The 22,577-nt window shown below is 39.7% G+C and overlaps 1 pseudogene; it reads left to right on the top strand.

Annotated features, from left to right (window-relative positions):
• Positions 1–6,138: 6,138 nt before the first annotated feature.
• On the top strand, positions 6,139–7,862 carry LOC117717186 (L-lactate dehydrogenase A chain-like; annotated as a pseudogene).
• The last annotated feature ends 14,715 nt before the right edge of the window (positions 7,863–22,577 follow it).

Raw genomic sequence — 22,577 nt, forward strand, 5'->3', positions numbered from 1 at the left:
GAATTCTCAACAACAGAAATGGCCTTAACTATGTTCTGTCATTTTGGACTAATGTGAAGCAGCAGTTTTGGCACTGATAATTTTAAAATCAAAATATTGATCAACTCTGAGAAATATCGAGGACATTCTAATCCTGTAATATTAAATAGTCAGCCAAGATTTAGTTCATTATACAAAAATAAGATCATACATCTTATTAGTATGCAAGTTTGTTTCCAGAAGGCCATTTTCATGATAGGCTATAATGTACTTTTAACATATTCCCTTTCCTTCATAACTCACTACCTCTCCCTCTCTCCCCTGCCATTGATCTCTTTCCCCTTCCCATACCCTCCCTCCTTCTCTCCTGTCCAATTACTTTTCTTCCCACTCCTGGACATTTTTGTTTCTATTTTTGTATCATCTCACTGTAAGTCAAATGGGAAATGTGAGACATAGACTCGTGTTGGAGCACTTGGTCCCCAGGTATTGTTTGTGAAGGTTTTAGATCCTTTGGGACAGTTCATCTCAACCTTCCTAATGCTGTGACCCTTTAACACAGTTCCACATAAAGTTATTTTCATTGCTCCTTCACTACTCTAATTTTGCTACTGTTATGAATTGTAATGCAAACATCTGACATGCATGATATTGGGTATCTGACCCCTAAAGGGGTCGCAGTGAGAACTGTTGCTTTAGGAGCTGGAGCTTTGTTGGAGAAAGTAGTTTGCTAGGTGTGGGCCTTGAGGCTGTGTAGCCTGGCCGAACTTTTCTCTTCACCCTTTACAAATTCTTGAGTATTGATACAATGTGACCAGCCGGCCCCCTTTCTACCTTGCTGCCTAGTATTCCTTGCGAGATCAACTGTACTTCTGGAACTGTGAGCCAAAATAAATCCTTCCTCCCACAAGTTGCTTTTGTTAGGTGTTTGTTTATTTGTTTTTGTTTTCTACAATGGTAGAAAAGTAACTAAAACACATCTTTACACATATGATCTTATATAACTGTGATAAAATGAGACAAATGAAAGAAATGAGACTGACCTAACTTGCCTAATACTACCAGTAATTTGCATAGTTATTTAACCTGTATATTTGGGATCATGTAAAATTTCTTAATTAAAATACGGTCATGAATAAAGTTGATCCCAGGCCTCTATTTAAAAGAAGGATGAGTTTGGTCATCTTTTTCACAAACATTCCCTCAGCCAATTTTCTTAATGTGAAGTGTATTTCCAAAACCATGAGCTTTAGTGATTTTGTGTTATGAATTAATTTACTCTCTTTATCTAGAAATATAAATGGTCTATGTTATAACAAAAAATGCCCAATATCTTCATTATGCTTTAATTTTAATTTATCTATTTTAAAGATTTATTTATTCTAATTTTATATTGATGACTATTTTGCTCACATATATTTGTGCATCATCACATGCATGCAGTGCCCACAGAAGCCAGAAGAGGGCACCAATCTCCCTGGAGACTGGAGTTGGGACTGGAGTTATGGATGGTTGTGTGCCTTAGTGTGGTTGCTGAGAATCAAACCTGGATCCTCTGGCAGAGCTCCTATTGTTCTTAATCACTGAACCATCCCTCCAGTCCTTTTACTATTTTTTTTAAATAGATAGTAGCAGTAATTGTTTTAAAATAACATAGTGCTGGGGGTGTAGTTCAGTGTATAATGCATGTTACTATATGCGAGACCCTAGCAACTTCATTTTCTCTGATGATATTAGCATAAGGTTTTAAGTGCTTCACATCCTTTAGCAAGAATCAGAAATCTTCAGAAATTCAACATCGTCATGGAACACCTCTTGTTCTTGATACAGCAATAGTTTACTGTGTAATAAAGCATTCTTCTTTTCCCTGCATTCTTTGGTCTTGTTGATGGATCTACCTTTCTCTGGATTGATATTACAGCATACTGTGCACATATAACAGAAAGTTTGGATTCTTACTGCTACCATGTTGTATTTTATGACTTCTTTTCTTCATATGTCTTTAATTTGGTCTGTTCTCAGATTATGTGTGCCCCTTCCTCAGATGTGCCCCTCTGATGATCACAATTATATATAGTTCACCCTCATTGTTCACTTCTAGTGTTACCTTGTTTATTCAATCTTTATTTTGCTATCCATTTATTCATTTACTCATTCATGTTTTTGATATTCCTGTATATATCCTACAGTGTGACAGATAATATGTTAGATTAAGAGTATACAAAAGTAAGCAAAGCAGACATTGTCCTTGCCAACGTAGTTCTGATAATTTAGGATAGAAGTGGGAGTTAGATGCTAAATAAATAAGTACATAACAGATACAAGTCATGAGTTGTATTGAAGGTTTATGAAGGGAATTGATTGTGTCTGAGAAGCCAAGGAATTCTTTCCTGCCTAAGAGATAGTTCTGATAAAATATGAAGATGGGGTGGAGCTGGGCATTTTTAGCAAAGAAAATCACAAAGGGAAAAATCAGTAAGTGTAGACAGCAAGGGACAATTTAAGAACCTAAAGGACCACAGCAAGGAGAGAATAGTATGGAGCAGTGCAAGGATGGAAAGTCAAGACAGATCAAGTCAGACATAATCACCCAACTTAAGTAATTCAGGGCATTATAAAACTAATGAAATCCCTGGAGGGCTTGGAGTGGGAGAATCTCTAAGTAATTTGTGTTTTTACAAGCTCACTACGCTTGCAGTGAACAGGAAACCTTGGAGGTGTCCAAATAATAACAGGGGTATGCCTAAGAAGTAATTGCAATCCACACATATAGTACATGATCAAGTTCTGGGTAGCAAAGGTGACAGGCAGAATGACTGAGAAAATCTTAGAGGTAAGATGGACAGTGTTTGGGGAGTTGGGAAAGATTACTGAAGATTGGCTTGTTTAGCCTTAGTAGGTCTTGGTGGTATCCCCTAACAATTCTGTCCCATGTTAGGGTATTTAGGATAATGCACGGTAAAGTGTGCTGTTGTGTGCATGTGCAATTCTGATTCTTCTCAGAGTGATGAGAAGAGACTATGCCTCGGTCATTTCTATTTGCAATTTCTCTTCTGCAACAGCCCAGCCCAGTAAAAGAGAGAAAGAGTGCTTGATTCAGATTTGGTAGATCAGATTGTGACTGCAAATTAGGCTTTTTTTTCAATGTGGTTTAGAATTTTTAAAATCTCCTTCTTTACATCTAACATGTCATTTTTAAAGTTGTATGAAGACATGGAAGATATGGAAAATGTTAAAATATTTGGGAGAACAAAGAACTTATTGAGGAATCTGATTGTTGTTAGGATCATGTGTCATTTCTTCCCCTTACTTGAAAGTTCACCCATTTCTATTACTTCATACAAGGAGAACTATTTGAGTTAGCAAAGGACCCAATGAACGCTAAGAGCCATTGATGTTGCTGCATGCTTCATAGATGCTTCATAGATGACTGTGTTCTGTGTCCAGCTCTCCTCTTTGGGGTAGCCTATCCCCATACTTCCTATATGTGCTATATGAGACATATAGCTTGTGAGACAATCTTTTTTATTTAGCACTTTGGACAGTATTTATCTTCATGGAAAATTCATCTCTGAGTGTAAGAAATTGCTTAATAAATGTCAAGGTTACCTGTTCTCTAACACATAGATTCATTAAAAAGGCCCCTCTTAACTTCATTAGAGCAAATGCCATAGGACATTTTGGAAGGTGAACAAAGAGATTATCTTTCACTGTCATAGATTTCAAGTACTCTAAGACCCTAGGACCTAAAACTGAACTCTACCACCCAGCTTGTGTGAAGATCACAAAATGCCTACTGGTGCTCTCTTAGATGATTCTAGGGACTTTAATTTTTTCTTTTTTCTTTTTGTGTGTGTGGGGGGATTAAGTAATTGGAATGTATCACCGGCAAAGGACAACCATTTACATGCTGATCTTTCTTTCTGACTCATGGTAATTCTACTGCAACGCAGAGTGATAGTCTCCTCCGATCTGTTTGCGTGATCTACTTACCTGAACTTCAGTTTTAGCTCCAAAGTGACTATGAGTTGTAGCTAATGAAACTCTAGAAAGAGTTGTTCTGGATGCAAAGGCCAAACAATTTGATATCAAATTTTTCAAGTAGCATTGCACAAAATGACATATTTTCTTTTTTCATTCTCCATCATACTTATAATTCAAAAGTGAGTCTAAATGTCAGATCCTGTCCTGATATAGTTCTTCTCTGACGGAATTAGACTCTCTCCTTTGGGCGCAGATGCCCCCATTTCTTCTTTCTAAAATACAACTTACAACACGATACTGTAAATTTCCCACTTCTTGGAAGGAAAAGATTTTACTATTACTCATCTTTGAAAATACTGTTCCTATCAGAGTTCTTGGTTCCATCGCAAGAGGTCAATGCATATGTTGACTGAATAATGCAATACCCCATTAAGAGTACATGATTTTATGTAAGGTAAAACATTTTTAACTTTGAACATACATTAACTCATTTCTGTAACAAATATATTTCAAAATTTCATAGGATTAACCAAACAGATTGTATTTCAGTCACATGACAACCATGTGGTGGGTAATGATTAGTGGATAGGGAGCCTTTTATGCCCTACACTTCTTTCTTATAACTCTGCATGCTTCTAGTCATAAATTGGAAGCCTATATCTGTGATGTAGAAATTCCTGGGCATGCTCTGTGTAACTGCAGTGCCTGCTGCCCTTGGAAAGACATGTTCCTTTCATTAATCTACCCACCTAATATTAATTTGAGAGTTTATTATGTGAAAGAAAATGTTCTAAGCACTTAGGATGTAACAGTGAGCAGATTCCTTTCCCTGGGAAGTTTACATTTTATTAGTAATAAGTAACAAACAATAAGTAAACTAAATGACATTGTTTAGTATTATGGGATGTGATACAAGCTATGGAAAAATACAAGGTCTAGCAAGGCAAAGGCAATCAGGTATAACTAGCAGGGCTTGTTTAAAGTTTATATTATATGTTTACTATTATAATATAATATATAATTATACTAATACATGATATTAATATATTATATATAATAATATAATATATATAATTATTAAAACATATATTAATGAGTGCTTCTTTGAAATCAGGTGACACTGGGTAGTATGAAGTCTTTCCTAAACATAACCAGTTTACAGATGTGTATATTTTATACACAGAAAGAGCTCATGACCTCGTCTTCATCATTACTCTTTCTATAGCCTCATTTCCACTAGACCAAGTTAACTGATGTAGACACCAGACTCCAAATGAGTTCATTTCCTTTTCTTGAGAATTGTATTATTTTAAAAAAATTCACATCTGTATATATTATGTATTGAACAGGTTACTCTCTGTTTCTGTTTCTTTCTTGCTACTCTCTTAGTTCCTTGGTTTAACACATAATTTTTTTTCTTTATTTGAATGTCTGTTGACAGAATCGAGCATGTAACACATGCTAGGCAAGCATTCCGTCACCAAGCTACACCCCAGCCCCATTAATAATGGAAACGATTATTATTTCTCTTCTTAATCTTTAATAATTAGAATGCTTTGGAGAGTGTGGGGGAAGGATTGTGGGAAGGAGTGACCTGGAGGAAGGCAGTGAGCAGGATGTAAAGTGAATAAGTAATAAATAAATAAATTAAATTAAAAAAATAATTAGAATGCTTCTTCTCTGTCAACTAATGAGCATAGGTTTGGCAGCTCATCTTTAGACTTTGCATCTTTTTGATGCCAGTGATGAGGGCTGGAGAGGCCTCATGGAGAGACATAAAGAAGGGATTTGTACTTAGTGTTTCTAGGTTCTTCTTACAGTCAGAAAGAATTCAGAGTTGCAATAAAGGTCTTCTCAAGACACACATCAATACATTATGTACAGACTTTAAAGGAGGGGATGCTTATTCATGAGCTAGGACGAGGAGGAGGTCAGGAATTTCCAGAATATAAAGCTGATGAAACTTCAACATTATTTGAATTTTAGTCTGGACTGCTTACATCATGCATCTGTAGAAAACATTTCAAGGAAAGAGTACTCAGTCTTGCCAAATGTGGTGGTGGTGATGTTGCCCGAGGGAGCTGGAGCCATTGTCACTGAGCCCAGAGCACGCTGCTGCTGGCCTGTCACCTGCCAATTATGCACTAGCAGTCCCCCCAAAATTCAAAGTCTAAGATGGCAACCCTCAAGGACTAGCTGATTATGAATCTTTTTAAGGAAGAACAGATCACACAGAACAAGATTGCAGTTGTTGGGGTTGGTGATATTGGCATGGCTTGTGCCATCAGTGTCTTAATGAAAGACTTGGCAGATGAGCTTGCCCTTGTTGATGTCATGGAAGGCAAGCTGGAGGGAAAGATGATGGATCTCTAGCCTTTTTCTCAGAACATCAAAAATTGCCTCCAGTGAAGATTATAGTGTGATTACAAACTCCAAGCTGATCATTATCACAGTGGTGGCCTGTCAGCAAGAGGAAGGGGGCCAACTCAATTTGATCCCATGAAAAGTGAACATTTTGGGGGTGTCTGGTTGGTTGATATTGTTCTTTCTATGGGGTTGCAACCCTCCCCTCAGCTCCTTCAGTCCTTGCCCTAACTCCTCCATTGGGGTCCCCACACTCAGTCCAATGAATGGCTGGCCTCCTACATTCCTATCTGTATTGGTCAGGCTTTGGCAGAGCCTCTCAGGGGACAGCTATATTAGGCTCCTGTCAGCAAATGCTTCTTGTCATCAGCAATATTGTCTGGGTTTTGTGTCTGCAGATGGGATGGATCCCTAGGTGGGGCAATCTCTGGATGGCCTTTCCTTCAGACTCTGCTCAACTCTTGTTCCCTGCATTTCCTTTTGACAGGAAGAATTCTGGATTATTATTTTTTGGGTGGGTGGGTGGCCCCATCCCTCAACTGGATGCTGTGCCTATCCACTGAATATGGTCTCTACAGATTCTTGCTCACCAGAACACCCAAAGCTCCCAGGGACTAAACCACCAACCAAGGAGTACACATTGGAGGACCCATGGCTCCAGCTGCATATGTAGTAGAGCACTGCCTTATCTGGCATCAATGTGAGGGGTCCTATGGAGGCTCGATGACCCAGAGTGGGGAAATGCTATGGCACCAAGGCTTGAGTGGGTGGGTGGGTGGGTGGGTGGGGGAGTACTCTCATAGAAGCAGGGGGAGGGGGGAGGGGATAGGAGGTTTGTGGAGGGGAAACTGGGAAAAGGGATAACATTTGAAATGTAAATAAATAAAATAACCAATTTTTAAAAACAGTGAACATTTTCAAGTTCGTCATTGTCAACGTGAAGTACAGTCCATACTGCAAGCTGCTTATTGTCTCAAATCCAGTGGATATCTTGAGCTATGTAGCTTGGAAAATGAGTGACTTTCCCAAAAGCTGAGTTATTGGAAATGATTGCAATTATTCTGTTCTGTTACTTGATGGGAGAAAGGCTGGGAGTTCACCCAATGAGCTGTCATGGGTGGGTCCTGGCGGAGCATGGTGGAGTGGTGTGGATGTTGCTGACAACTCCCTAAAGACCGAACCCAGAACTGGACACTGATACAGATTAGGAGCAGTGGAAGGAGATTCACAAGCAGGTGGTTGACAATGTCTATGAGGTGATCAAGCTGAAAGGTCATATGTCCTGGACCATTGACCTCTCTGTGGCTGACTTGGCCAAGAGCATAAAGAAGAACCTTAGGTGGGTGCATCCCATTTCCACCATGATTTAGGGTCTCTATGGAATCAGTGATGATCTCTTCCTCAGTGTCCCTTCTATCCTGGGACAAAATGGAATCTCAGATGTTGTGAAGGTGACTCTGACTTCTGAAGAGGAAGCTCACCTGAAGAAGAGTACAGATACCCTCTGGGGAATCCAGAAGGAGCTGCAGTTCTAAAGTCTTCCTGGTGTTCTAGCACTTCCCTGTCCAGGTTGCAGTGCAGTTTTTATGGAGACCACACAATCTTTCCTCATCTGAGCTGTGGTTAGTACAGTTATGTTAAGGTGGTCTGGAGAAAATTTCAGTTCCCACAGGTATACCCTGCTGCTAAGTGATACTTGTATAGTGGTAACCTGGTTAGTGTGACAGTCACACTGTCTCCAAGACACACTGCCAATTGTGTGCAGGCTTTGATCATCCTGTGAGGCTGCTGCATTGTTGAGCTGGGCACCTTCACCATGCCTAGGCCAATGTGTTCCTAGTTTTCCTAACCCAGCTCTAGTGTATAAATCCATCATGCATATCTTGTACATATTCTTGTTCTACAGAATATTTTATGTATTATGTGTGTCTGTAAAGCATATTGCAATATTATATAAAATGTAAGATCTGCATATGAATGATGCAACCAAATGCCCACATACCATGAAAACACCAAATAAACCTTGACCAGTGGGGAAAAAAAGGTGTGGACTGAGAACAATCAACTGGCGTTGGAAAATAGAATGCAATTGCTGTTGATCATGGCAAGAGCCATTTCTAAAGCGTGATGGGGAAAGAGCTGTCCCAAGTGGGTAGAGGAGGAGGAGGAGGAGGATGGGGGAGAAGAGAAGGAGGAGGAAGAAGAGAAAGAGGAGGAGGAGGAAGAAGAGGAGGAAGAGGAGGAGGAGGAGGAGGAAGAAGAGGAGGAAGAGGAAGAAGAGGAGGAAGAGGAGGAAGAAGAGGAGGAAGAGGAGGAAGAGGAAGAAGAAGAGGAGGAAGAGGAAGAAGAAGAGAAGGAAGAAGAGGAGGAAGAGGAGGAGGAGGATGTGGTTATGGAAAGTATATAGTATTTTCCAAGGAGTAAAGGGACAGAGAAACAGTATGTATAAGAATGAACAATGGATATTACTACAAATTATTTTGTTTAATAGCTGCCTCCCCTTTCTCTTCCCTTCCTTTTCTTCCTCCTCCTCTTCCTTGTCCTCCTCTGCCTTCTCTCTCTCTCTCTCTTTTTTGTATTTTCTGTTTTTGAAAAAAGTTCTAGCTATACAACGGACTTTACTGGAACTTTTTATGTAGACCAGTCTGGCCCCAGACTCTAGATCATTCCTCTATGTCTGTCACCTGTGTGCTGGGAATACAAGGGCATACTACCACACTTGACCTTAAACCTCTCTTATTCATAAGCTGGTTTGCCTAACATTTATCAGGGAGATGAAAAGTTGACTTACTCAGCTATCAAAGGGAGTAGAGAAGGGATGTCATTGAATTGGGAGAGATGTGACAATCTCTCTAGAGAGTAGTGTGGATAACAGGTACTTCCTCCCATTTAGCCTATTGGGCGATTCTGTAAGTTCAAAAGTAGCTTGTCTGAAAGGGATTTATGTTTAAAATCACACAGTCCTGCCATTATGGTGGTGGTGGTGGTGGTGGTGGTGGTGGTGGTGGTGGTGGTGGTGATGGTGTGTGTGTGTGTGTGTGTGTGTGTGTGTGTAACATAAAAGCACTTAGTCTACACTCCAAATGAAGGCATCAGATTCTCGTAGATAGTTGTAAGCCTCCATATGAGTTCTGAGAATCGAACCCAGGCCCTCTGTAAGAACAAGTGCTCCTAACTGTTGAGAAGACTTTCTAGCCTTTCTATGTTTTCATTGTCAGTTTGTTACTTTTTCCAGATCCCACCTTGGATAGTCAGTGTCTTTTCAGGTACTACTCCAGGGCACATACTTTTCTTATGGAATCTACCAAATTTTATTTATTTATTTTTAAATCACTTTTCTTGGTTTCTAATTGTATTAAAACTACTAGAAGGACAGATATCCTGTGTGTGTTACACCCACAGCACCTGCACTGTGTGACATCTAAGCAGAGTGGAGGTAAGGCACGCCTGACACACAGAGGGACTTGCTATGCTTGTATGTTGGAAAAAAAAAATCAATGCATGAAATTGTGTGTGGAGAGAGTGCTCACATCTAAATTAAGTACCTTTTAGATGTTTCTAGCAAGAGCCTAGGAAATTCATTTCTAAGTCAATGAGAGGCAGGGACTCAGATGGAAAGGAAACTTTAAAGATGCCCACCCTGACAACCATTGTTTTCCTGACACTGTTTCAGAATATCTGAATTAAATAAGGACTGAAAACAAAGTTGCATTATACTCAAGTGACTTCAGTGACACAAATTATTGGTTGATAACGTTTCTTACACAAATGTAATAGGTAATCATTTTTGTGACATTCAGGGAATACTTTTATGACTTTTGAGAGGGTTTTTATTAGCAGTAGTTCTGGCTCCCGTATGTCGGAATCAATGAGAAGTCTGATATTAATCATCTTACAGGCATCAACAGTGTTTTGGGTGTTCATGTTCTGAGTTTGTGGAATATAGATTTAAAAGTTCCATGCCCTCCCTGTTCTTGGGTAGAGAAGGCTCCGGTCCTTAGGCTACATTAAACTGTTGGTTAGTTTTTAGTGTCACACGGTGCTGTTGCTCAGTGCTGGGCCTTCTCCTGGACCCAGTATTGCCATCCTGTCCCCAGTTCCAGGTCCTTGCTTAGGTTCTTTGAAGAAGACTGTGTATTGGAGCATGCTGAGCAGGTTCTCCAAGCAGGCAGGGTTCCCTGTATTCCACTGTGCACTGCCTGAAGCTGGCACCTCTGAGGAGGCCAGCTCTTGAGCTGCTGTAGGGTCCGGCATGTTGTCTCTGTTTTTAACCCAGGGTTATTAACTATATTTTCTCTGTATATTCCCATTTCTTAGGAGCTTTCCTCCCACCCCTGAGGAAATGCGGTGCCGGAGGCATCTGGTCCACCATAGAGGAGTGTGTTTTCCTATATAGGGCTGAGAAGGATCTGACTTTCTGAGCATAGAGCCTGAGCTTTCTTTTAGCTTCATCTACAGCAACAGAAAAAAAATTACAAATTATTTTTTAGCTAGCCACTTCCTCTGTCATGGTCCCAATAAGTCAGAGTAAGCAATCTATTTTGCTGAATGCACTGGTTTCTAACCCTGTACAGGAAACTCTTTTCACATATAGATAACATGTTAAATTAGGCCTTTGCATGGATCATTGGGCCTGTGGTCTTAGAATTTGTGTTTCTGGAAAGTAAAAATAAATACTTAGTTCTGCTGTTTTTGACATTCTTAATTTATTTATTTTTTTTTCTGTGAAACTGACCTATTTTTATATATCTGGCTAAAGATTATGTAGCTAATGAAGAATCCAGCTACTGGTAGTTTGTTGGCTTTACCTTGTAAGGGAGACTATTTATTTCAATTGGCTAAAACACATGTTCTAAAACAGATTTGGTGAAGAACACTGTGTTCATGACCAGAAATTGATCAAATACATTAATTTATTCTGTTTCTCCTTGGTGTTCACTATCAAAATCTCACACTCACTAGGACACCTGATAGGTCTGAATTTCATGGAAGTTCTTCGTTTTCATCATTTTGGGCATTAGACCTAGTGACCAGAACACATTCAGTCTCTCAGGAGACAATCCTCCTGAGGAGTTGGGAAATGACTGCAAAGGTTTTTACTGCTGAGCATGCAAACCTGGGTGGTCAAGGGTATAGTGTGTTTGCATGCATTTGGACAATCACATTGTCTTTGGTGTATATAACCAAAGCTGGGGAAACAGAAAACAATTAGAATTAATATATAGACTCATTAAAGAGAACTAATGTGCTATGCTTGCATTGTCTGTTTTTACATTTTTATTAAAATTTTAAGCTAGCATATGAAAAAATGACTTTCATTACGGCACCTTCATACACATATAGCATTGTACTTTGCTCACATGTGCCTCCACTATGTATTGTCTTAGTGTATATATTTGTAGTCCTGCATGATTTTCTTAAATTTCACAGATAGTGCTTTTCTTCTAAGGGAATTGGCTGGATATGTCTTAAAAGGAGCCACAGTTTCATGGCAATGAAAATTAGAGAGAGGTGTATCACTGTCTTATCCACAACAGGCTAAGTAGCCTCGGGCAAACCATTACATAGGTGGTGAGGGGCTCGGCTAAATCATTTGTTCCTCATAGTGTTTGAAAATCACCCCCCATGGAGTGGCAAGAAGTACCAATACCAAGACACTATCCCAAATCAATGAAATTGAATAGTGTCCCTTGGAGTCTGAGGCTGGCTTTCTGTAGCAGCTTCCCTATGTGATTTGTGGCAGAATTGAGAACCATTGGACTGAACAATCTGTAAACGTTTGCCCAATTCTTGCCATGCATAAATTACTCCATTCTAGTTTCCTTGGAAGGAACTTTCCAGTCTATTGCAGTTGTTTTACTCAAATTATTGGTGTAATTTCCCTTGCTCAAATAAACATTAAAATGTTATTTAGTAATTCAAAGAAATAATTATTTAAGGTTTTACTTTTCTAACTGCCAGCAATACATGTCTAGAGAGTCAAGCCATTTGGGGGCTAGCTGATATGCCAGTCAATATAGAAGTAAAGGACACTATTGAGTGTTGAAGAGTTACTTGACCATTGTGTCTATGACCCAGTGGCCTGATCGACTCCTTCAAGTGATTGTTCTGTCTCCCCTGACCTCCAGAGCTATTGGAAATCTATTGATTAAAAGACACCCTTTAACTTGACATATAGAAAATCTTTGAGTACAACTCCAAACTTGAAGGATGCTAGGTGGTACTAATGAGGAGATGGCTTGAAAAACATTGATTACATTGATCTACTTTAAATCTTTATAGAATGTAAAATAGAACTTAGACATCATCTAGTTAATTGGCATATGTATGGTATCATACAAGCTGTGCATCTTGGCCAAATTAATTAACTATTCTAAGCCAAAATTCTGATGTGCAACAAGAACCTAATAATAGTGCTTTTTAATTGGATTATACTGACACTTGGTTGAGAAGACTCATGTAAAAAGGTTAGCTTATTGCCTTGTACATGCTAATCATTAAAAAATGTTACCTGGGGCCTGCAACTCTGCTCAGGGCAGATCTGGTGCTCCAGATCCCCTCCCACACCCAAAGACAGCTTGACTCCCAGGAGGTCCATCATAACCAGGCTCACAGGTGAGCCTCCCCCAATACCTGGCCTAACTGGGACCCTCAAGGGGCCCAGAAGATGCAGGCCTTATCTGTCATGCTGGAAATGCATCTTCCTTACAGTCTACAACTGCACTTGGGGGCTGTTCGGGTACTCTAGCCCCCCCATCCCTGCCCATATCCAGAGATAGCTAGACTCCCAGGAGAGCCTTGACAATCAGGCTCACAGGCTTACAGATTGGGTGCTCCAGACCCCCTCCCACACCCAGAGACAGCCTGACTTGAAGAGGTCCATCATAACCAGGCTCACAGGAAGGACAGGCTCCAGTCAGAGACACAAGGCCAGTTAACACCAGAGATAATCAGATGGTAAAAGACAAGCACAAGAACATAAGCAATGAAAACCAATGCCACTTGGCACCATCAGAACCCAGTTCTCCCACCACAGCAAGCCCTGGATACCCTAACACACCTGAAAAGCAAGATTCTGACCTAAAATCCCATTTTATGAAGATGGTAGAGAATTTTAAGAAGGATATTAAGCAACTTCCTTAAAGAAGTAAAGGAGAACATAGGTAAATAGGTAGAAGACCTTAAAGAGGAAACATATAAATTCCTTAAAGAAATACAGGAATACACAATCAAACATGTGAAGGAATTGAACAAAACTATCCATGATCTAAAAATGGAAATAGAAACAATAAAGAAATCACAAATAGAGGCAACCCTGGACATAGAAAACCTAGGAAAGATATCAGGTGTTACAGATGCATCACCGACAGAATAGGAGAGATAGAAGAGAAAATCTCAGTCGTAGAAGATACCATAGAGATATTGACACAACATTCAAAGAAAATACAAAGTGCTAAAAGCTCCTAACCTAAAACATCCAGAAAATCCAGGACAAATTGAGAAGACAAAACCTAAGAGTAATAGAAGAGAGCCAATTCAAAGGGCCAGAAAACATCTTCAGCAAAATCATAGAAGAAACATTCCCCAACCTACGAAAGAGATGGCCATAAATGCACAAGACGCCTACAGAACACCAAATAGATTGGATCAGAAAAGAAATTCCTCCCATCACATAATAATCAAAACACAAAATACACAGAACAAAGAAAGAATATTAAAAGTGGTAAGGAACAAAGGCCAACTAACATATAAAGGTAGACCTATCAGATTTACACCAGACTTCTCAATGGAGACTCTAAATGCCAGAAGATCTTGGACAGATGTTATGCAGACCCTAAGAGAATACAAATGCCAGTGCAGGCTATTATACCCAGCAAAACTCTCAATCACCATAGATAGAGAAACCAAGACACTGCATGATAAAATCAAATTTAAGCCGTATATTTCCACTAATCTAGCTGTACAGAGAATAATAGAAGAAAAACTCCAACACAAGAAAAGAAACTCTACCCAAGGAAAAGCAAGAAATTAATTACGTAAAACTACCCAATAAAAATCTCCCAAACTGAATTCAAGAACACATCAAACTGATCATTTACAATGATCAAGTAGGCTTCATCCCAGGGATGCAGGGATGGTTCAATATATGGAAATCTATCAACATAATACATTGAATAAACAAACCCAAAGAAAAAAACCTTACATGATCATCTCATTAGATGCTGAAAAAGCCTTAGACAAAATACAACACCTCTTCATGTTAAAAGTCTTGGAAAGATCAGGAATTCAAGGCACATATCTAAACACAATAAAAGCAATATACAGCAAATTAACAGCCAAAATCTAATTAAATGGAGAGAAAATTGAAGCAATCTCACTAAAATCCAGGAAAAGCAAGGCTGTCCACTCTCTCCCTATCCAAGTTCTCCCTAGAGCAATCAGAGAACAAAAGGAGATCAAGGGGATACAAATTGGTAAAGAAGAAGTCAAGGTATCACTATTTGCTGATGATATGAAAGCATACATAAGCGACCTAAAAAATTCTACCAGAGAACTCCTACACCTACAAACAACTTCAGCAAAGTGGCTGTGTATAAAATTAACTCAAACAAATCAGTAGCTTTCCTTTGCACAAAGGATATACTGACTGAAAGAAATTAGGGAAACAGCACCCTTCACAATAGTCACAAATAATACACAATATCTTGCTGTGACCCTAACCAAGCAAGTGAAAGATCTGTATGTCAAGAACTTCAAGTATCTGAAGAAAGAAATTGAAGAAGACCTCAGAAGATGGAAAGATCTCCCATGCTCATGGATCTGTATGATTAACATAGTAAAAATGGCCATCTTACCAAAGCAATTTACAGATTCAATGTAATCCCCATCAAATTTGCAGCTCAATTCTTCACAGAGATAGGAAGAACAATTCTCAATTTTGTTTTTTATTATTCTTATCTGGAATAACAAAAATCCCAGGGTAGTGAAAATAATTCTCAACAATAAAAGAACTTCTGAGGATCACCATTCCTGACCTCAAGCTGTACTACAGAGCAATAGTGATAAAAACTGCATTGTATTGATACAGAGACAAGCAAGTAGATCAATGGAATAGAATTGAAGATCCAGAAAGAAACCTACACACCCATGGACACTTAGTCTTTGACAAAGAAGCCAAAACCATTCAGAAAAAAAGCATTTTCAACAAATGGTTCAACTGTGGGTCAGCATGTAGAAGGAAGCAAATTGATCTATTCTTATATCTCCTTGTACACAGCTCAAGTCAAAGTGGATGAAGGATTGACCTTCACATAAAAACCAGATACATTGAATGTAATAGAAGACAAAGTCAGAAAGAACCTTGAACATATCGAGATGGGAAAATTTCCTGAACAGAACACCAATGGCTCAGGTTCTAAGATCAATAATTGACAAATAGGACCTCATGAAACTGAAAAGCTTCTGTAAGGCAAAGGGCACTGTTAATAGGACAAAATGGCAACCTACAGATGGAAAAAAGAGCTTTATCAACCCTAAATCTGATAGAGGGCTAATATCCAAAGTAGAAAGAACTCAAGAAGGTAGACTCCAGAAAACCAAATAACCCAATTAAAAAATGGGGCAGAGAGCTAAACAAAGAATTCTCAATAGAGAAATCTCAAATGTCTGAGAAGCACTTACAAAAATGTTTAACATCCTTAGTCATTAGGGAAATGCAAATCAAAATGATCCTTACACCAATCAGAATGACAAAGATCAAAAACTCAGGTGACAGCAGATGTTGGCAAGGATGTGGAGAAAGAGGAACACTCCTCCATTGTTGCTGGGATTGCAAGCTGGTACAACCACTCTGGAAAACAGTCTAAGGGTTCCTCAGAAAATTGGAAATAGTGCTACCTGAAGACACAGTTATACTACTATTGGGAACACCCAAAAGATGCTCCAACATATAACAAGGACACATGCTCCACTATGTTCATAGCAGCCTTATTTATAATAGCCAGAAGCTGGAAACAACCCAGATGTCCCTCAACAGAAGAGTGGGTACAAAAAATGTGTTATATGTATGTCGGCCTAACACGAGGTCTAATCTCCATTCCACCTTCACCCTTCAGTCTCAAACACAGGAGGGCGTGTTGAACAGGCCCCAGGCCCTAGAGAGATTTACATACTAATGAGATACCTGAAGGCCAGAGGGTGGAGTCAATTAAGCATTCCTCCCCAGCCCCTCCCCCCTCTTCCCCTCCCTATTTAACTCAGGTCTGCCCTGGGTTTTGGGAAGACCACATCCAGATCCATCCACCATCTGCCATGCCAATAAACCGGTTTTGGAAACCCAAAGACTTCCTTGTGTGTTGGGGCCGAGCTGTGAGGAACCATGAAGAGGTTTTTAGTTAGTGAGCAGCCGGGCCTAACTTCCAGCTGGAGGAACCCAGGGCATTCCCAGCCAACTACACACAGCATGGCGTGAGGAACCCTGAGGTTTCCCAGCCGTTTTTTTCCCACAATATGTACACAATAGAATACTACTCAGCTATTAAAGATGATGACTTCACAAATTTTGTAGGTAAATGGATGGAACTAGAAAATATCATCCTGAGTGAGGTCACCTATCCCCAAAAGAACAGACATGGTATTTACTCTCTGACAAGTGGATATTAGCCAAAAAGTTCAGAATACCCATAACACAACTTACAGACCATATGAAGCTTAACAAGAAGGAAGGTGCAAGTGAGCATGCTTCAATCCCACTTAGTAGGGGGAAGAAAACCATCATGGAAGGTAGGTGGAGGGAGAGACCTGTGTGGGGACAGAGAGGGAGAGGGAAAAGGGTAGCAGGGGAAGAAACAGGAGAGTAGTTCAGAGGGCCAGGAGAATGAATAGAAATATGTAGGGGGAGTAGACATGGCAGGGGAGGGACCCCTAGAAAGTCTTAGGTACCAGGGATGGGAGAGTTTCCCAGTACCTAATGAAGATGACTTTAGCTGAAATAACTCAACAGTGGAAAGATAGAACATGAAGAGACCACCTCTAGTAGATAGACAATGGTCCCCATTTGAAGGATGGGGCAGTCCACCCAACTCAAAATCTTCAACCCAGAATTGTTCCTGTCTAAAGGAAATACAGGGACAAAAAATGGAGCAGAGACTGAAGGAAAGGCCATCCAGAGACTACCCCACCTTGGGATTCTTCTCATCTGCAGACACCAAACCTTGACAGTATTGCTGATACCAAGAAGTGCTTGCCTACAGGAGCCTGGTATAGCTCTCCTTTGAGAGACTCTGCCAGCACCTGACTAGGACAGACACAGATATTCACAGGCAACCATTGGACTGAGCCCAGGGTCCCCAATGGAAGAGTTAGGGGAAGGACTAAAGGAGCTGAAGGGGATTGCAACTCTATAGGTAGAATGACAATATCAACTAATCTGACCCCTCAGAGTTCCCAGGGACTAAACCACCAACCAAAGAGAATAAATAAGGCTGTCTAAGGCACCTGTTACTTATGTAGTAGAGGACTGCCTTATCTAGCATTAATGGGAGGGGAGGTGCTTGGTCCTGTGGAGGCTTGTTGCCCCAGAGAAGGGGGATGTTAAGAGTGGTGAGGCAGGAGTGGGTGGGTGAGCGAGTACCATGTTAGAGGCAAAGGGGAATGGGTGGGGTTGGGGGCTTGAGGAGGGGAGACAGGGAAGTGGGAGAACATTTGTAATGTAAATTAATAAATTAATAACCCCCCCAAATGTTATCTATTTTTAGTACATTTACCACTATTGCTGTTATTATTTATTTCTGGCCAATGATAGCTCCAGCCAAATCTTTAGTCCTAAATGTATTCCTTGTGTCTCAGGCCCTGGGTACCACTTTCCAAACTTGGTTTCTAGGGCCTGCATACAGTGAGGAAGCTGAGGGCTGAGAAACTTTATCAAGCACTGTACTTCAGCCTCTACTGATTTTTATTTTATTTTTTAACATCTTCTTTGTTTAGTTTTTCTTTATCTGAGCCTTTTGCTGCTTGGATGAATCACGGGTGACCTGGCTCTATTAGACTCCTTGAGCTTCAAGTTGCTCACGTATTCATTCATTTGTTTATTCGTTCATATATCTATTCGTTCATTAATTTCCCCATTCAACTCAGCTCTTAGGCATTTAATACATAAGAAAACTTCTTTCCTGAGGCAGAAATAGTTGGTAATCAAATGCACAAACACAGCTGTTCCCGTTTCTGTTGCTTTGAGAGTAAGAACATTCCTTCAAGTAGGAAGAGGTCTACAGGGCAGCTGCATATTGTTTCTGAGAGGCTCTAAGGGGCACTCCCTCAAGGCCAAAGCCACATACATAGAAAAAACAGCCTTTCTGGGGGTACCAAGAGAGATAGAGATAGGGAGCATCTAGATGACAGAGCCTAGTGTAGTGCTCAGTATGTGGTACACTTAATTGTTCTGGCTCTTTTCTCTGTATTCTTGTATTGAACTGCCAACTACCATTATAGTACCGTCAGACAGACAGTAGTGCCCAACATTATATATTTATCAGAGGTGTGACCAACTTACATGTGGTGAGAATTACAATTAAATAACTGGGTTTGATTTTTTAGTAAAATTGTTCCTTATTTCCAACTGGACAGGATGAATGGCACGTGCCTATCCTTTTAGTACTCAGCAGGTGAAGGCAGGAGGATTAGGAATTTGAAGGCAGCCTATGCTACCTAGAGAGATCCTCACCTCTCTCTTCCCAAATAAGTGATTTCCCCAGAAGCTCAGTGTAGAAACTTGTGCTTGTTGACTTGGTATCACTGAGGCTCTTGCTGGGCAAGGACAAGAACAAACACTCCTGAGTGAGCCTCTCAGTGTGGTCTCCTCAGTGCTAGAGGAGGTGACACTGATGTTAGCGGTACAATCAAGTTCTGAACAGGGTCTTGCTATCCTGTTCACATAGAGTCTGAAGTGGCTAAAGGCAGTGGCTAGGACTTTGTCGAGCATCATGGACCCTTGATTATCATCGTTCTTCTTACAGAACTGGATGAGAAGCTACAGTACAGACAATTGTTCAGTTAGGTCACGCTCTGTGCATTTGCCGATTTTGAGAATCACTGTCATGCGCACCACCTTAATTGATTCGGAAGTTGTGTTTCTGTCGCTCTCTGAAGTGTGCCCTCTGTCTATGCATCATGCTGTAGAGCACTAGTTGTTTAATTGTCATGTCTCCTTTGGGAGTTCTGAAGGAACCTGTAATTAGGAAGGATGTTTACATACTGGCAGACATTTGGCATTCAAGGATTTGATTGTGGAGAATTCCTAACTTGACCTGAAAGATCATTTTTTTTTCTAGGTCTTATAAAAACAATAGGTACTTATTGTAAAAGATTTTGAAAAGATAAGAAATTATAATAATGTGGAGAAATTTCTTTCATTGGACCACACATATCAATATATATAAAAAGGTATTTCTTTGTCTCTTTCTTATTTGTGCTGTTGATACAAGCTGGAGGATTTCTGATGAGCACAATTTATTGGGTCATGGTTCTGGAAGCTATGGAGTTCAAAGTCAAGATCATTTTTAGTGGGGTGATGACACACATACACACACAGACATACACACAAAGACAGAGACAAAGAGACAGAGAGACAGGGAATATACCGTTCATTTTATCAAAAGATCAAAAGAACCCAATCATTCTCTGGAAATATTACTTTACTTATGAGGACAAAATATTCATGACCTAATTAGCTTTCAAAGGTTTCACCTCTGTTGCTTTTTGGATCAAGTTTCTAACATAGGCACTTTAGGGACCATTCAGATCATACCACCCTTAATACATCTTCCCTAGACATGTGTGTTAGTTACTTTATGGCTGCTGTGATAGAATATTATGACAAAGGCAGGTTAAGGAAGAGTTTATTCGGGGTTACATTTCCAGAAGGATGATAGCCAATCAATGTAGGGAATCATACCAGCCAGCAGCAGGCAAGCTACAGGCAAAGGGTAAGCACGGGGGTAGGAGCAGGATGCTAAGAGCTCACATCTTGAACCCCAAGCAGAAATCAGTGAGAGCAAACTGGAAACTATAAGTCTATACACAGTGATGTACTTGCTTGAGCAAGTCTGCTCCTCCTAAGCCTCCCAGAGGCAGGTGGATTTCTGAGTTCCAGGATAGCCAGGGCCACACAGAGAAACCCTGTCTCAAAAACCAAAAAACCAAAAAACCCAAAAAACCAAAAATCAAAAAACAAAAACAAAAACAAAGAAGAACATTAATCTGTTCTTCTAAATGCCTATCTAAATCCCCTTGTATATTCAACACATTAGTAACATTTTTTTTTTTTTTTTTGCGAAATGATTAACAAAAGTAGCTGCTTTAACTTTTTGTGTCAAAGCAATTGCAGAAGCAGTGGTGCTAGCAATTAATGTAATTAAAGCTGTTATACCAGCAATAATCAAGCTTGCTACCTTCTTGATTCTGTTTAAAGCCTGACTTACTTCTTCCAGTACTTGCAAGCTTTTTTCAGAATACCAAGGTTCTGTGATACTCAGGGCAATAAAACAAAAGCTGGTTGATAGACCTCCGTAACTGACATACTGAATTTCAACACATTAACACAATTAGAAAGTGTACAATCAATGTAACTTACATTAAATACTGTAGAAGAAACAAAAGTAATTTTAATTTGACAATTGAAAGAGCCTTAGACACATGCGTTAATACCTGTTTGAAATCTAGATCCTGCCACAACTTTATCTCTTGCTAACATAAATAACATCATAGAGAACTGTAGCTAACTTCCAAATATGTCTCTGAAAATTTCTAGAACCAGCCTTCCAAATGAAGACTGTTATTTCCAATATTGAATTGATTTCCAGACCAGTACATGATTGAGTCAGAATAACTGGTCACATTTAAGAAAAATACAAGAGTCATTATAACTTCTCTTTTTGATTCTCTGTTCCTCAAGGTCTAAAAACTTGAGGCAAGGCAGCTTGTCCCATCAGGGTATAGGTAAGCAATGGTGGCTCGGGAACATATGCCTAATACAGCTTCCCAGTCCCCATTGGGAACTCAGCAAGCTCACAGGTCAGCATCATTTTTTGTCCTGGCATCAGCATGTCTCACCCATTGCTTTGGCAGCCACCATGCTCCTTCAGCATCCTGAAAAAAAAAAAAAAAACCCACAAATATGCATTTCCCCCCTATTAAATACCTGATTAGGGTCATGCCTTCTGTAAGTGAATCCTTCCCGTTCACCTCTGCATAAGTATACGTAGCTGTAGAATGCCATAGACACTCAGAAGAAAATTCCTTGACATCCCATTTTTTTAAAAATTTAAAATAAAAAGAACATAATTTAAATAAATTTGTGGTGTATGGGGATATACCTCCCCCCCTTTTTTATTTTATGAAGATATTGTTTTAAAGCTCCATGGGTCCCTTCGACAGTCCCTTGTCCTTGATAATTATAAGGAATCTCAGTAATATGGGTAATGTTAAATTGCTGCCAAAAAATCTCAAATGTTCAACTGTGATAGCTAGTTCCATTACCTGTTTTTTGTTTGTTTTTGTTTTTTTTGTTTTTTTTTTTTTGATTATTGAATACTTTGTCTACATTTCAGATGTTATCCCCTTTCCCCATCCCTCCCCAAACCCCTTATTCCACCCTTCTTCAGGAGACAGGTATATCAGGCTCCTGTCAGCATGCACTTCCTGACATCCACAACAGTGTTTGCATATGGTGATTGCACCTGGGATGGGTCCCTAGGTGGGGCAGTCTCTGGATGGTCCCTCCTCCAGTCTTTGCTCTACACATTGTCTCTTATTTGTGATGAGCTATTTCTTAAAGATCCAACTAGGATCAGAAAGTTCTAAAAAAAATTGCCAAAAGTTTCAATTCAGTTCTTCTGCATCAGTTGTTACCTTTTGGGATAAATAATAAGAACAGTCTACCTCCTTCCATGAAGTAGTTCTTAGGGCTTAAAGGATCAGAGAATAAAAGAACAAAATATAAAGGTATGTAAAAATGAAATCATGAAAAATAAATCCTGATGTATATATATGTTTAAACCTCTGGAAACAGTTCAGAACACAGACCTGGGGATCACTGATGCATTAAGCCTTGAACCTTAAAATCAAAGAGAGCACTGTGCTTTGCCACAAGATTCCACAGTGACTTCAAACTGAAGTTGCACCACACAGAGGGGGACCAAGCACTTTGTGCTGTATAGAAAGACTTTTATCTGATTCCAAAAAGTTTGAATCCT

Source organism: Arvicanthis niloticus, chromosome 11 (assembly GCF_011762505.2).
Source record: "Arvicanthis niloticus isolate mArvNil1 chromosome 11, mArvNil1.pat.X, whole genome shotgun sequence".
NCBI lineage: Eukaryota > Metazoa > Chordata > Mammalia > Rodentia > Muridae > Arvicanthis > Arvicanthis niloticus.